The 13357-nt window shown below is 41.0% G+C and overlaps 1 protein-coding gene across 1 annotated transcript in view; it reads right to left on the bottom strand.

Moving 5' to 3' along the window:
- Nucleotides 1–12665, bottom strand: part of LOC121002307 (ATP-dependent translocase ABCB1-like) — a 308011-nt gene extending 295346 nt beyond the window's left edge. The window contains exon 1 of the mRNA XM_040433708.1: nucleotides 12559–12665. The gene's annotated coding sequence lies outside the window, so the exon portion shown is untranslated. The remainder of the gene's footprint in view (nucleotides 1–12558) is intronic.
- Between the last annotated feature and the right edge of the window lie 692 nt (nucleotides 12666–13357).

Genomic DNA, 13357 nt, shown 5'->3' with positions numbered 1-13357 from the left:
TCTGTGAAGAAGTTCGGGTTTGGGTACCAAACATGCGTGATTTTTCTCACGCGAGTGCAAAACGCATTACAATGTTTGGCACTCGCGCGGAAAAATCTCGCATGTTCCCGCAACGCACCCGCACCTTTTCCCGCAACGCCCTTGTGAAAGGGGCCTTAGGAGTTATGTTCCAACTGATTAAACATAGATGGGCATAATGTGCAGAATGTCTTTTTAATTTGACTATTTCTGATAACTCAGTGAGTTTCATAGACCCTCAAAACTTTTGAGTATACTTGAAAAAAAAAACATTCTCTAAATGCCTTAATGACAATATTTTTTTTTTCACATTTTCCTTATGAAATAGACACCTGAAATGCAGAATGCCTGCCTTCATTCGCTCATTTCTGCTAAAAGCCTTGCATACCACATTGGAGACCCTGAACTGGTGTGGTATGCAGAGCTTTTAGCAGAAAAGAGCAAGCATGGGCGAGGAGAATGTCTTTTTGTTTTTTTATTTTTTTTTATTCATTTATTTACAACTAGAGATGAGCAATTTTATTCTAAACAAATTGAATGTGTTTCGAAATGTCTTATAAAATTCAGATTCTAGCTGAAACCAAATGGCTCAGGGATAGACAATTTTGTTCGGCAGTATAGCAACTATTATTTGGCTTACTTTAAGGGCTCATGCACACAACTGTGTTTTTTTCCCACATCCGTTCGAATTTGCAGGTCGTATGCAGACCCATTTATTTTAATGAGGCTGCAAAAGATGTGGACTGCACACCGTGTGCTGTCCAAATTTGTATGTTCGATACGTGGCACCCACAAAAAAAAAATAGAATATGTCCTATACTTTTCATTTTATGGACAAGGATAGGGCTGTTTTATAGATGGCAGGATATTCCGTCCCGCAAAATGCGGAATGCATACGACCGGTATCTGTGTTTTGCATAACGGAAAAAATGGCAACAGCCGTGTACATGAGTTCAAGGACAGAATTTCATGCCAGAATTATGGTGCATATTTGGTGCAAAATGACTCACTTTAGGTCATGCCATGAAGCCCAATCTCCACTAAACACTACACCCTTTTTGAGCAATTCAGAAAAGGTATAGAAAGGTTAGTTGTGCCAAATTGCTCCAAAACTGTGCCTATTTGTGCACTTTTTAGACAGATTCTGATAGCAGACAGATTAGTAAATCTGGGACATAATGTATTAGTAATACTGTATTAGTAGTACTCCTCTCTATGAAACAGGCTACTGTTAGAGCAAGACCAGTATGCCCTAACAGCAGGATACCTGGATAGAAGCCCCAGGGTCCTTTGTAGGTCCTGATAGTTGACTGAAGATGGCTCTTATAGTCTCTCATCTGTTCATTGAGAAACCCGGTGACCCAAATGTTGTGGGAGCCCCTTTTGATCATGCCATGGTCATGGACTGCAGCAATGAAAGTGTTAACAGCTAGAATCAGACCTTCCTCCAATGCTAGCAGTAAAGCAGAAGCCTGCAATAAGAACTAGAGCTGTTAGGTTAGGGCTAAACGTGACATTGGTCATGAAACAGCTAGATGAGCGGCTTGGGGCAGAGGACCGCAGTGCTACAGGGTCAGGAAACCCTGATCTGCTCTGCCTTCTATACACTCCCACAGGAGGCTGGTTTCCCCTGTAAATGGGGCTACTTTGGATGCCCCAGTTACAGTGGTTATAGTACAAAAATAAGTCTCTCATTGTCTCCAAAAGGTCTTCCAGTGACCTCTTGGGGACAAATTATGTGGAAAAAATATATTTAAAAAAATATGTAAAATAAAATATGTAAAAAAATTGAAAACTAAATAAAAAATATAATAAAATACAAATAAAATAAAAAAGAAATAAAATATTTTGTGGCAAAAAAATAGAATATTATAAAAAAATACCATAAAAAAAGGAAAAAAGTACAAAATAAAAGAGTGTTTACTGTCCCCCAACAGTCTTTTTATGACCATTTTGGGAACATATGTGGAAAAAATATATTTAAAAAAATAATAGAAAATTCTATGGAAAAAATACAACTAAAATAAAAAGGAATTTATTAAAATAAAAATAAATAAAATGTGAATAAAATAAAAAATTTTAAGGAAAAAGTGCAAAATAAGAATGTTCATTGTCCCCCAAAGGTCTTTTTATGACCTCTTGGGGGACATATCATGTAGCAAAAATATATTAAAAATTAAGTTTAAAAAAGATTAAAAAAAGAATAAAATTCATAAAAGAAAAAACACCCACACCAACCAAAATCGTCACCAATACTGCCACATTCATGTGAAACTATACATATAACAAAACGGCCTACTTAAAATAGGGAACTAATTATAATAATTTATTTTGGGTCAGGTTGCATATTTAAAGAATATGAGCGAGCATGCTTGGGAGAACACCAGTTCAGTTCGAGCATCGCTATGATCGGTTGAATATCGCATGTGCTCGAGTCAGTGTATTTAAATCTAATTTAGCCTCTATTTCTGAAATGTTTCTGGCAGGATTCAAACTCACAACCTTCTACATTACAGCCAAAAGCATTAACCACTACACTATAGAGCTGCATGGCCAGTTACCTAAACATTTTTTTATGAGATTTCTGCTGTATAGGAATGCTTACTAGTAGTAAGTATTCCTATACAGCAGAAGTCTCTTTTTTTATTATTTTTTAAAGTAACTGGCCATGCAGCTCTATAGTGTAGTGGTTAAGGTTCTTGGCTGTAATGTAGAAGGTTGTGAGTTCGAATCCCATCAGAAATAGAGGCTAAATTAAATTTATATATTTTATATTTTGTTTTAGTAATTGTAAAAAATTTGTAATTACTAAAATATATATATATATATATATATATATATATATACACACTCACCTAAAGAATTATTAGGAACATCTGTTCTATTTCTCATTAATGCAATTATCTAGTCAACCAATCACATGGCAGTTGCTTCAATGCATTTAGGAGTGTGGTCCTGGTCAAGACAATCTCCTGAACTCCAAACTGAATGTCAGAATGGTAAAGAAAGGTGATTTAAGCAATTTTGAGCATGGCATGGTTGTTGGTGCCAGACGGGCCGGTCTGAGTATTTCACAATCTGCTCAGTTACTGGGATTTTCACGCACAACCATTTCTAGGGTTTACAAAGAATGGTGTGAAAAGGGAAAAACATCCAGTATGCGGCAGTCCTGTGGGCAAAAATGCCTTGTGGATGCTAGAGGTCAGAGGAGAATGGGCCGACTGATTCAAGCTGATAGAAGAGCAACGTTGACTGAAATAACCACTCGTTACAACCGAGGTATGCAGCAAAGCATTTGTGAAGCCACAACACGCACAACCTTGAGGCGGATGGGCTACAACAGAAGACCCCATCGGGTACCACTCATTTCCACTACAAATAGGAAAAAGAGGCTACAATTTGCACGAGCTCACCAAAATTGGACTGTTGAAGACTGGAAAAATGTTGCCTGGTCTGATGAGTCTCGATTTCTGTTGAGACATTCAAATGGTAGAGTCCGAATTTGGCGTAAACAGAATGAGAACATGTATCCATCCTCTGATGGCTACTTCCAGCAGGATAATGCACCATGTCACAAAGCTCGAATCATTTCAAATTGGTTTCTTGAACATGACAATGAGTTCACTGTACTAAAATGAACCCCACAGTCACCAGATCTCAACCCAATAGAGCATCTTTGGGATGTGGTGGAACGGGAGCTTCGTGCCCTGGATGTGCATCCCTCAAATCTGCAAGATGCTATCCTATCAATATGGGCCAACATTTCTAAAGAATGCTATCAGCACCTTGTTGAATCAATGCCACGTAGAATTAAGGCAGTTCTGAAGGCAAAAGGGGGTCCAACACCGTATTAGTATGGTGTTCCTAATAATTCTTTAGGTGAGTGTGTGTGTATATTTATATATATATATATATATATATAGATAGATAAAATCATACTTCTGATATATATGAATGCATAATATGTGGGAAACTACTACTGATGTTTTAGCCATAATATATTTACATATATTATAATATATTATATATTCAAAATATAGAATTATATATTTAAACATATTATGGCTAAAAACTTATATATATGTTTAAATTAAATTTAGCCTCTATTTCTGAAAAGTTTCTGATGGTATTCAAACTCACAACCTTCTACATTACAGCCCAGAATGTTAAAGGGGTTGTCCGGGTTCAGAGATGAACCAGGACATACCTCCATTTTCACTGCGGCAGCCCCCCTCACTTGAGCATAGGAGCAGTTCATACTCTGATGCTCTCCTTTGCCCTGCGCTAAATCGTGCAGGGCAAAGGCATTTTTTAGAGATCAGGTGACGTACCGGGGCTCTTAATGGGGCTGTCAGAAAGCCCGGTGACGTCACCGGCACTGATGGGCGGGATTTAGCACTGCCCTAGCCAGTAAAACGGCTAGGGCAGCGCTAAAGTCCGCCCATCAGAGCCGGTGACGTCACCGAACACACTGCCGGGCGGAATTTTCCGCCCGGCAGTGTGTTATTGAAAACAAAAGAGACCTTGTCCTGCGCGATTTAGCATGAGATACTCCAATGCTAGCCTCAGGGGGGCTGCCTGGGTGAAAATATGGGTATGTCCAGATTCAGCTCTGAACAGGGACAAACCCTTTAACCACTACACTATAGAGCTGCATGACAGTTACTTAAAAGAAAAAAAATTAGACTACTAGTAAATATTCCTATACAGCAGAAGTCTCTTTTTTTTTTTTGTTTTGGGTGCCACCCTGCTGTGGACATGGTTCCTCCTCCTCCATCTCTTCCTCCTCATCCTCCAGAACTGTGCCCTGGCTGGACAATTGTGTACCTGGCAATTGTGGGTGCAGGAACCCACCCTCGGAGGCACTTGTGAATGACTGGCTTGAAACCCTATGAAATGATCCGTCTTCCTCCTCCTCCTCCTCCTCCTCCTGTGCCACATCCTTTTCCATCATCACCAGCAGCGTTTTTTCAAGGAGGTATAGAAGTGGGATAGTAAGGCTGAGAACGGCATTATCGGCACTGGCCATGTTGGTGGAGTACTCGAAACAGTGCAACAAGGAACACAGGTCTCGCATGGAGGCCCAGTCATTGGTGGCGAAGTGGTGCTATTCCACAGAGCGACTCACCCATGCGTGCTGCAGCTGAAAGGCCAAAGTTACGCTGCAGCGCTGACAAGCGAGCAGCAACAGGGTGAGAACGACGAAAGAGCGCACAGACGGCCCGCACTTTCTGCAGCAGCTCTGACATATCGGGGTAATTTTTAAGGAACCGCTGCAGCATCAAATTCAACACATGCACCAGGCAAACCGTCTAGTCCCAGAGCTGCTACGAGATATCGCCCATTATCCCACACCACCAGGCCGGGCTTGAGGCTCACTGACACCAATCACTCATCGGTCTGTTGTTCAAGCCCCTTCCACAGCTTCTGCGCGGTGTGGAGTTTGTCCCCCAAACAGATAAGTTTTAAAACTGCCTGCTGTCGTTTACCCCTGGCTGTGCTGAAGTTGGTGGTGAAGGTGTTACGCTGACCATATGAGGAGCCGGTAGAGGATGAGGAAGCAGAGTAGGAGGAGGAAGCAACAGGCGGCAAAGAGAAGCACCCTGCAATCCTCGGTGGTTGAAGGACATGCGCCAAACTGCTATCCGCCTCAGTCCCAGCCGCCACTGCATTTACCCAGTGTGCTATTATGGAGATATAACATCCCTGACTGTGCTTACTGGTCCACGTATCCGTAGTGAGGTGCAGCTTGCCACAGATGGCGTTGCACAGTGCACACCTGATTTTGTCCCCAACTTGGTTGTGCAGGTAAGGGATAGCACGCCTGGAAAAGTAGTGGCGGCTGGGCATGACGTACTGTGGGACAGCCGCCGCCATAAAGCTTTTAAAACTATCCGTCTCCACCAGAAGGAATGACAGCATTTCAAAGACCAGTAATTTTTAAATGTTGGCTTTCAGGGCCAGGGATCGCGGGTGGGTAGGCGGGTAGTTCCTCTTCCGCTCCATTGTTTGGGAGATGGAAAGCTGAACGCTTCCGTGGGACATTGTGGAGATGCTTGGTGACCCAGATGGTGGTGTTGCTGGCAGATCCTCTGTTTGTGGGGTGGTAGGTGCCACTGTCACTCCAGAGGTGGATGAAGAGGCCGAGACTGCAGCAGAAGAGGAAGCAGGAGGAGCCAAAGACCGTTCTTGGTTTTTGAGGTGTCTACTCCACTGCAGCTCGTGCTTTGGACTTAGATGCCTCGTCATGCAGGCTGTGCTCAGGTTGAGAACGTTTATGCCTCGCTTCAGACTCTGATTGCACAGTGTGCAAACCACTCGTGTCTTGTCCTCAGAACATCCACGCCAGGGATCTCCTTGGAGCTCGTGTCCCTTGCTGCGGTGGGCAGTAGCAGGCATACTGTCTAGAAGATGGCCGCTAGGCTTTTGCACCCTGCTCCCTCTTCTGCTGTGCTGGTGGCTCTGTGCGACCACCGCCTCTTCCTCCGAACTACATCGGTCACTCGCATGACCTTGATTCAATTTGAGGTTGAGGACCTCATCATCCTCCACATCATATTCCATCCAGTCTTCATCCCTGCCCTCCTTGTCGGTCTGCACACTGCAGAAAGCAACAACAGTTGGCACCTGTGTTTTGTCATCATCCAAGATGTGCTGCGGTGGTCCTCCCATGTACTCATTTTGAAACATAAGTGGTTGGGCATCGGTGCACTCAATCACTTCCACTTCTGGGGCAGGGCTAGGTGATTGGCCCTGGGAAACCCTGCTAGCAGAGTAATCAAAAAGCAGAAGAGACTGCTGCATGACTTGGGGCTCAGACTGCTTGGCTGATTTTTCAAGGGGGTGAAGTGAAAGACTGATGGACATCGGCTGCAGGTGCCAACTCTGATCTTTCAGCAGTAGACTGGGTGGGAGACAATGTGAAGGAACTGGATCCACTGTCAGCAACCCAATCTACTATCGCCTTTACTTGTTCTGGCCTCACCATTCGTAGAGACGCATTAGGCCCGACCAAATACCGCTGAAGGTTCTGTTGAGGAAGGTGTTTCACTTGTGCGTGTAGCTGGCACAGATCGACCACGTCCTCTCCCTGCAACAGGAGCTCCACCAGCAGCACCACGTCCCTTATTTGACGCTCTCCTCATATTTCTCAAATTTAGGATCCTGCCCAAAATGGGTATTTTTTTAATAACAGAATAGAACAACAGTATCTAAAGGGTGTATCTCACAATGACAGACGCAGACAAGGCCGCAAATTTAGTTTTTTGCCCAAAATGGGTGTTTTTTTTAATAACAGAATAGAACAGCAGTATATATCTCACTCTGACAGATGCAGACAAGGCAGCTAATTTAGTTTTCTGCCCAAAATGGGTGTTTTCTTAATAACAGAATATGACAGCAGTATCTAACGCTTGTATTTCACACTGAAGGATGCAACAAGGGCTGTAAAATTTAGTATTTTGCCCAAAAAGGGTGTTTTTTTTAAAACCAAGAAAATTATTGATGTATTTCAAGCTTGTTTTAAACAATCACAGATGCAGCAAAGGCTGCAATATTAAGTACTTTGCCCAATATGAGTGTTTTTTTTTAATAACAGAATATGACAGCAGTATATAACGCTTGAATTTCACACTGACAAATGCAGACAAGGCCGCAAATTAAGTATTTTGCCCAAAATGGGTGTGTTTTTTTTATAACAGAATAGCACAGCAGTATTTAAAGCGTGTATCTCACAATTACAGATGCTGCAAGGGCTGTAAAATTTATTATTTTGCCCTAAAAGGGTGTTTTTTTAAAACCCAGAAAATTATTGCCATATTTATAGCTTAAATTGCACACTGACTAAGGCCCCAGATGGAGGGTATTGCCAAAAATGGGTGTTTTTTAAAACCCAGAAAATTATTGAAGTATTTCAAGCTTGTTTTTAACAATCACATATGCAGCAAAGGCTGCAATATTAAGTACTTTGCCCAAAATGGGTGTTTTTTTAAATAACAGAATATGGCAGCAGTATATAACGCTTAAATTTCACACTGACAGATGCAGCAAGGGCTGTAAAATTTAGTATTTTGCCCAAAAAGGGTGTTTTTTAAAACCCAGAAAATTATTGCTGTATTTCTAGCTTAAATTACACACTGACTAATGCTGCAAAGGTCACACACAGCCCTGTCTTTCCAAAAATTGCTAATTTTTTTAAACCCAGAATATAATTGCAGTAGTTCATGCTTTTATTTGACTGTCACAAATGCACATATGCTGTGCTTTTGCACAGAACTTGTATAAAATGGTCGCCGCCCACCTAACTAACAGACGGATAACAGTTATTTTTCTGGGTCACTGATCTCAGGACAGGGTAAAAAGATTGTGCACTGCACCCACAAAACTAAATCTAGGTAGATCGCTGAGTTAACAAGCACTCCTGATTAAAGATTCTGTCCTATTCTCTTCCTCACAGAAGCAGCATCCTATGCCTACACTAATCAGAGCAGAATGACGTGCAGCTCTATGTGACTCCAGCTTATATAGAGGCTGGGTCACATGCTGCACTGGCCAATCACAGCCATGCCATTAGTAGTCATGGCTGTGATGGCTTCTAAGGGTACACGAGTTAAACGCTTGTTGATTGGCTGCTCTGCAGCCTTTCAAAAAGCGACATTAACTCGCCGAACACCGAACCCGAACTTTTACTGAAATGTTCGGGTTCGGGTCCAGGGTCCAAGAATCCTAAAGTTCGGGTTCGCTCAACCCTAGATATGATGTTATTTGCTTGTTTTCATTGAGATCCTCCAAGAAAGCATCACTTAGAAAACCTTCAAACTGTTTACCGACAACCGATATTAAACTTTCCGGCCTATAGTTTTCCGGGGTTTGTTTTTGCACCCTTTTTGAATATTGGCACCACATTTGCTATGCGCCAATCCTGTGGAAAACTCCCTGTCATTATAGAGTCTGCAAATATCAGAAATAAGGGTCTGGCTATGAAATTACTTAATTCTCTTAGGATACGGGGTTGTATGCCATCTGCCTCTGGCGATTTGTCTATTTTAATATTTTTAAGTCGCTGTTGTACTTCTTCCTGGGTCAGACAGGGCACTTTTAATGGGGAATTTACTTTTACATTCTGCATTTCATCTGATTTTATTTTCCTCAGTGAATACAGTGGATAAAAAATATTTTATAGCTTTGCTTTCTCCTCGTCGCTCTCTGCAACTCCCCCCTCATTGCTCTGTATACAAGTTCTGTGCAAAAGCACAGCATATGTGCATTTGTGACAGTCAAATAGAAGCATGAACTACTGCAATTATATTCTGGGTTTAAAGAAATTACCAATTTTTGGAAAGACAGGGCTGTGTGTGACCTTTGCAGCATTAGTCAGTGTGTAATTTAAGCTAGAAATACAGCAATAATTTTCTGGGTTTTAAAAAACACCCTTTTTGGACAAAATACTACATTTTACAGCCCTTGCTTCAGATTTATACTTTTTACTATTTATATAATTGAAGAACATTTTAGGGTTAGTTTTGCTCTCTTTGGCAATTAATCTCTCAGTCTCTAGTTTGGCGGCTTTTATTAGTTTTTTACATATTCTATTTTTTTCCTTATAGTTTTTCAGTGCTTCCTCGCCACCCTCCTGTTTTAGTGATTTTAAATGATTTATTTTTTTCATTTATTGCCTTCTTTACAGTTCTATTTATCCACATTGGTTTCTTCTGGTTCCTTAACCTTTTATTCCCATAAGGTATGTACCTATCCCAATTAGATTTTAGGATGCTTTTAAAAATATCCCATTTTGTGGCTGTATTTTTATTTTTGAGGACTTTGTCCCAGTTAGTTCGGCCTATGGCCTCTCTTAGTTGGCTAAAGTTAGCTTTTTTGAAGTTTGGTATTTTTGTTCCTCCCTGTAGAAATGCTCGTTTGAAGTATAATTGGAAAGTTATTAATTTATGGTCACTATTTCCCAGGTGTCCCCCAACCTGCACATCTGTTGTTCTGTCAGGCCTATTGGTTAATACTAAGTCCAGTAAGGTCATCCCTCTAGTCGGGTCCTGAACCAGTTGGGAAAGGTAATTGTCTTTCGTTATTGCCAAGAACCTGTTTCCTTTTTGAGATGTACAGCTTTCAGTTTCCCAGTCTATATCTGGGTAGTTGAAGTCCCCCATAATAACCACCTCATTATGATTTGCTGCCTTGTCTATCTCATTTAGTAGTATATTTTCTGTGGACTCTGGTATATTAGGTGGCTTATAATAAACTCCTATTAGTAATTTATTATTATTTTTGCCTCCATGTATTTCTACCCACAGTGACTCCACATGTTCATGTCTCTCACTTATATCTTCTCGGACTGTTGGCTTTAGACAGGACTTTACATAAAGGCAGACCCTCCTCCTCTCCGGTTTTGATGATCCTTTCTAAACAGACTCTAACCCTGTACATTAACCGCCCAGTCATAGCTATCATCCAGCCATGTCTCAGTTATTCCCACTATGTCATAGTCCTCCTCACAAATCACTAATTCCAGATTAGTTTAGAATCAATGTTTTCCTAAACTTCAGACCAAATCCTGCTTTGGACGCTTTGCTTAACATTACTAATTACAGGATATACCTTAGTTTAACATGTCCCTATGGTCAAATAATTTTCAATCTTTTCTAGGGCCCGGGTACCATCATTTTTGTCCAGGCCAGTTTCATTAGTTGCTTAATAAATTAATCTGCTGAAACACAATTCAAAAGCAAAGTCTGATTCCTATTAGTTAATTTTCAGCATATTTTAATTTATTATTACTTTTGTCCATTTCAAATTATTTCATTGACCATTGTTGGTTTTTCTTTCTTTAATGGAAGGATACCCACCATTTTGTCCACAATTTGTCTGTTGTCTGTCCTTTATGCACAGTCAAAAGACTGGATCAATCTGTGCAAAATTTGGCAAATGAGTAACTCATGTGCTTAGAAAAGTTTTAGACCAAAAAGTTTTAGACCAGCCAACAGAAGCTCACAGGTCCTTCATTATTTGACTAACTGATATGCACACAGTCACATGACCCCCATTAGCCAATAGACAATTACAAGTCCTTAAGCCTTCACTTCACTGACATAAACACAGTTTTACACTAGGTTTCCATAACAACCCAGCCATTTCTTCACTATTATAGAGGCACAGTGGATATCACTGTTATGAGGCACAGTGGATATCACTGTCATGGGAGCACTGTGGATGTCACTGTTATTGGACAGTTTATGGATGCCACTGTTATGGGGGCGCTGTGGATATCACTGTTATGGGGGCACTGTGGATGGCACACTTATGGGTCCACTACACAAAACCACACAGGAAATTCACTTTTGCATCACACATCTAGCCACAACCAGCAGAGTAGAAGCAGCAGTTATCATATGAGTGACTACATGAGTGACTACATTAACAGTTGCACAATGAATGTGCTAACCGTCTGCTGTGTCTTTGCCATCTGAGTGTGGGATTCGGAAGTGGGACCCACATGGCTGCGATGGCTCATGAAGTTTAGACACTACATAACTTTCCAAACCAGTTGGTCTCCAGGTCACAGTGGTCGGGAGGTCAGGAGGAGGTCAGAGCACTGAAGAACTGCTGAACTTAACAGGCCCTCTCTCTCGATCACAGTACCCTGCTGCTTGTAAGGGCCCTATTACATGGGTAGATTATTGTTAAGATGATCACTAATGAGTGTTCATATAAATGTTCGTTAGCGATCATCTGGCATTGTTTTACTGCCGCCGAGAGCAAACACTCATTCATTGAGTAATCAGCATCTTTTAACAGGTTGCATAAAATGAGTCAGTATAGGGACGAGTGATGCATTAGCAATCGCTCCTCTAGCGAGCAGGCGATTAATGGGAGGGAACACCTCCTGACAATCGTCTGCTCTAGCTTCCCATGTAATAGGGCCTTAAAACGATAATGACGTTAGCTGTATCAGGAGGGCGAAGCAGCAGAGCCAAGAGAAAAGGACAGGTCGCGGTGCCAAAAATTCAGCTGGCCAATAAGCAGAACAAGTAGCACAGCATCTCCCTGCTTACTGACCAGCTGTGTATCTCATTATTCACTATTCATATAATTTAAGGGTTTGTCCAACTGTTTTATACTGATGAACTATGCTCAGTATAGGTCATCAATATCTGATCTGTGAGGGTCTGACTCCCAGAACCTCTGTCAATAGCCGCTGAAGAGGCTGCAGCGCTGGATTCTCAGGAGTTGAGTGAATAACAGTAACTGTACATCAGATATTAATCTCCACTACGTTAAACCTGCAAGGGAACTGACATTAACCCTTTAATGTATTCTAGACCCCTACAGGAGTCATTAACTGCCTCCACTACCTTAGACCACCAGGGAAACAGATATTAACCAGTCCACAAACCTAGACCATCAGGGAAGCTGACATTAACCTCGCCACCAGCCTAGACTATCCCGGAAACAGGCATTGGCACTATAGACATTGTTTGGAGACAATATTATCTGTGTTATACTATAAAAATGTTTCAAAAATATACCAACCTTGTTATCTCTTCATTCTCAATGTAATGTTTCTCCTCTAAATAAAATGATGCAGCGAATATAATCCCAAAGAATCATTCAGTCCCTCTTCTGTGCTTCTGTTGAAAATTGAATGTTTGCACCGAATGCATTAGAATGTGTCAAACACTTTGTTTGTACATGATTAAGTCCTCCCATTGCACACAAAGATACACTATATATATTAAATGATTTATTTATTCTGGGGATTTGTTTAAACAAAATAAAAAAGGAAACTCCAAACATATATTTGCTAATAACATCTTTCCAGAGATTAAAATAAAACATAACGTAATACTGTACGGTAAGTTGTACTGAATCTGCTCTTTTGACCTAAAGGACATTACTTCTCCTACCTCTAAGACTGCACTTTCATAATAGAGGTATGGTCAATTATAAAATAATTAAACGCCATTTCCTACCAATGCTTTATAGATAAGGCAGGATAAATTAGGAAAAAATTCCCTATCTCTCACCCTATGTCTATTTAAGCTCTACCTATAAACGGAATAGCCACCCCAATAGCGACGATCCTGTGTCAGGAACCTCCTGCTCACCCTAATAGGTCCCTGACACAGAAAAAGGTCCTATCACCAACTGTTGCATGCAAATGTACGTCTGTCAGGTAGGGTATAGTCATACACCTTATAGTTGGCTAATATCAAAACAAAAAAGCAAAAGAACAGAACACACAAACCAATCCTCAGAAAGATATGTATAAAAAGGTATCAATGCACAACCATATCTATAGTATGTCCCAATTAGTCCCAATGCATTTCAC

Source organism: Bufo bufo, chromosome 5 (assembly GCF_905171765.1).
Source record: "Bufo bufo chromosome 5, aBufBuf1.1, whole genome shotgun sequence".
Classification (NCBI taxonomy): Eukaryota; Metazoa; Chordata; class Amphibia; order Anura; family Bufonidae; genus Bufo; species Bufo bufo.
Note: the sequence above shows the minus strand (reverse complement) of the source record. Positions and strands in the feature narration are given on the sequence as shown.